This window comes from Bubalus bubalis, chromosome 1 (assembly GCF_019923935.1).
Source record: "Bubalus bubalis isolate 160015118507 breed Murrah chromosome 1, NDDB_SH_1, whole genome shotgun sequence".
Classification (NCBI taxonomy): domain Eukaryota; kingdom Metazoa; phylum Chordata; class Mammalia; order Artiodactyla; family Bovidae; genus Bubalus; species Bubalus bubalis.
The window spans coordinates 158,694,435-158,698,242 of NC_059157.1; the positions used below are offsets into that span (position 1 = coordinate 158,694,435).

The following is a 3,808-nucleotide window of genomic DNA, read 5'->3' on the forward strand; positions in this document are numbered from 1 at the left end:
GGATCATGAAGATCTTTTTTATATAGTTCTTCTGTGTATTCTTGCCACTTCTTCTTAATAACTTCTGCTTCTGTTAGATCCATACCATTTATGTCCTTTATTGAGCCCATCTTAGCATGAGTGTTCCCTTGGTATCTCTAATTTTCTTGAAGAGATCTCTAGTCTTTCCCATTCTATTGTTTTCCTCTATTTCTTTGTATTGATCGCTAAGGAAGGCTTTCTTATCTCTCCTTGCTATTCTTTGGAACTCTGCATTCAAATGGTATATCTTTCCTTTTCTCCTTTACCTTTAGCTTCTTTTATTTTCACAACTATTTGTAAGGCCTCCTCAGACAACCATTTTGCTTTTTTGCATTTCTTTTTCTTGGGGAACGTCTTGATCTCCGTCTCCTGTACAATGTCATGAACCTCTGTCCATAGCTCATCAAGCACTCTATCAGATCTAATCCCTTGAATCTGTTTCTCACTTCCACTGTATAATCTTAAGGGATTTGATTTAGGTCATACCTGAATGGTCTAGTGGTTTTTCCTCCTTTCTTCATATGCACATAAATTCCTGGTTTTATAATATCTTAACAGGAAGTCAGGAATAATTGGTTTTTTAGTTAAGGAAAATAAATGAATCTATGATCAAAATAATGTAATGCCTCAAAAAAGCAAAATCCATAAGGGGAAAACTACAGAAAAATACAGTGTAACAATCAATAGCTTACTTTGGTTAAATTGGCATAGTAAGTCAGAGCAATTTTGTAGTTAGAAGCACATCCTTTCACATTCTCAGAAATCAGAGTACTGTGAAGTGAAACAGTTCACAGAGGTGATAGCCCTTTATCCTTTTGTGACTTCAGAACTCAGAAAGATGAAGGTTAACCAGGATTTGATACTCAGATAGTTACTTGCTCAACGCAGACTGGAGACAAACTCAGTCAGGAGACAGCTAATCATCTCATTTTTATTTACTTACAGAATTCTCAGAAAGTTCCTACTTGGACATCAGTGGTTTTCCACCTGGATGCACATCAGCATTATCTGAGAAGCTTAAAAAAATTATCAAATACCAGATCAATTAGACCTGGAGGTGGAGCCCAGAAATCAGTACTCTGCGTTTTACTAGGTGATTTTGACTTGCAGCCAGACTACATTTCACTGATGTATCCTTTTCAGAAAGTTGTAGCATGAAGGCTATATCATATCTAGACAGTTTTTTTGTTTTTTCCAAATTTCACCAGTAAAAGAGATTTATAGAAAAAGACACAGTTGTGCTTCTTCTAAAGGTGCAACTTACCATTTCAAAAGTGCTGGTCCTTGGAGGTTGTCTAGAGCACTGGTTGAAGAGGAGCAAGCCTTAGTCTTGGCAGAGCAGGCAGCATTTCAGGCTTTGGCAGAAACGGAGAATGGCCAGATGCCCATGAGTACCAGCATGATGCACTCTGACACCAGATTTAATCCACAGTGAGTATTCACGACGCTTGGGGCTGACACCAGCAGATGGGTGAGAATGACAAGAAGGGTGTACCACTTTTTCTTCTCACAGGCACTTCCAAAAACACAATGCTCTAGAACACGTGCAGCAATGTGTTCACCAGTGTCATGAAAGCTGAATCTCCGAAGCACTGGAGAGGGTCTCAAAGAATGCCTACTGTGCCTGGCCCCAGAGAGTCAGACAGAGTATTTACAGAGGAAAATGCTCCACTCGTGATATCAAAGCCCAAGCCAGAAACATAAGCCAGCAGTCCGTAGAGGGTGCTCTCACCCGGGTTTATCCTCTTCAAGTCCTCACTGGCTTAAAAAAAAAAAAAAGTGTATAACATGCAAATCAGCACATTTCTTGCATAAGGACAGACTAACACTCCAAAGATCAGCAGACATTTCCGCACTGGTCCATCTTTGATGTCAGTAATGACTGCTGTCATAAACCAAACAAGGGAGGAAAGAAGCAGAGACACCAACCAGAAGAACTGCGATGAGGAGAAAGTTGATGCGCAATGGCGGTGGCCATGGTGAAGAGGTAGAACTCGAGCACAGGTGCAAAGGCAAGTGCAGCCCAGAACAAGGCTGCCGTCATGGCAACCGTAGAAGCCTGTGGAGGGGGGGGGGTGGGTGATGGGTGGCTCAGCTGATCCGTATTCTTAATTAAGCCATATTAACACAGATGGTCTCAGCACTCATACCTTTTAATTGCTCTCACTCTTAAATACTTTGGGACGTTTATGTGTCCCAGTAGTTTCCAAGGACAGGTTCCAGAAAGGAGAGAGGATGCAGTTATGAAGCCTGACGATTGAAAGACGGAAGTATGGGCAGCGTTGAGAAAATGAGGGTAACAAAAATAAACTTACCTTTGTACAATTTTGCTTGAGGTAAAGTTCTTGCTTCAGCCAACAAAATACTTACTGAAACACAGGTTTGATCTTCCCTCCCAGAGAATCACTTGTAAAAATCAAGCACTGCTTTTTCTTTTTGATGTTTTAAATTGAGGTATAGTTGATGTACAATATTAGGTAAGTTATAAGTATACACCTGGAGAAGGCAATGGCAGCCCACTCCAGTACTCTTGCCTGGAAAATCCCATGGGCGGAGAAGCCTGGTAGCCTTCAGTCCATGGGGTCGCTGAGAGTTGGACAGGACTCAGCGACTTCACTTTCACTTTTCACTTTGCTACACTGGAGAAGGAAATGGCAACCCACTCCAGTGTTCTTGTCTGGAGAATCCCAGAGATGGCAGAGCCTGGTGGGCTGCCGTCTATGGGGTCACACAGAGTCGGACACGACTGCGGTGACTTAGCAGCAGCAGCAGCATAGGTATGCACCATAGTGATTCACAATTTTGAAAGGTTATACTCCACTTATAGTTTTTATAAAATATTGATTATGCTCCCTGTGTTGTAAAATTTAGCATCATAGCTTATTTACATTATTTGATACATAATAGTCTGTACCTCTTAATCCCTATGCCTATCTTGCCTCTCTTCCCTTCCCTCTCACCGCTGGTAACCACTAGTTTGTTTTCTATGAGTCTATGAATAATTGAGATTGAAGTCTCCTGTCATATTCCAGATAGTTACAGCCCATGGAAATAGACATTCCACGGATGATGGTAGACTGAATAGTGGTTTCCTCACCTACTCTTCTTTCATAATCCATGTGTTTGAACATGCTAGTGATGAGTGAAGGAATTACAATGAGGAAATGATAATGTAGTACTATGACAAAACAGTATCCTGTTCTGGTATTAAAGTAGTTGTGGATATTTGATTAATCTATGCTCAACATTGCCTCTAGTCTGTAGCCTAGGTTGATATCTACTGATTTAACATGGCTGAATGTATATGGTGATTGGACATTTGCATGGCTATAGACTTTATCAGGAGAAGGCAAAGGCAGCCCACTTCAGTACTCTTGCCTGGAAAATCCCATGGACGGAGGGACCTGGTAGGCTGCAGTCTATGGGGTCGCGAAGAGTCGGACACGACTGAGCGACTTCATTTTCACTTTCATGCGTTGGAGAAGGAAATGGCAACCCACTCCAGTGTTCTTGCCTGGAGAATCCCAGAGACGGCAGAGTCTGGTGGGCTGCCATCTATGGGGTCGCACAGAGTCGGACATGACTGAAGCGACTTAGCAGCAGCAGCAGACTGTATCAATTAATTCAAAGTCTGGAATGAGATGGAATTGGATATAAATCCTTACCCTAAAAACCTTTTAGTTTTATGATCTTAAGTTGCTACTTAGATGTGAAGAGCTAACTCACTGGAAAAGACCCTCATGCTGAGAAAGACTGAAGGCAGGAGGAGAAGGGGAGAACAGAGGAT

The 3,808-nt window shown here is 41.8% G+C and overlaps 1 pseudogene; it reads right to left on the reverse strand.

Annotated features, from left to right (window-relative positions):
- Nucleotides 1-1,289: 1,289 nt before the first annotated feature.
- On the reverse strand, nt 1,290-2,065 carry LOC102408810 (annotated as a pseudogene).
- Nucleotides 2,066-3,808: the final 1,743 nt, after the last annotated feature.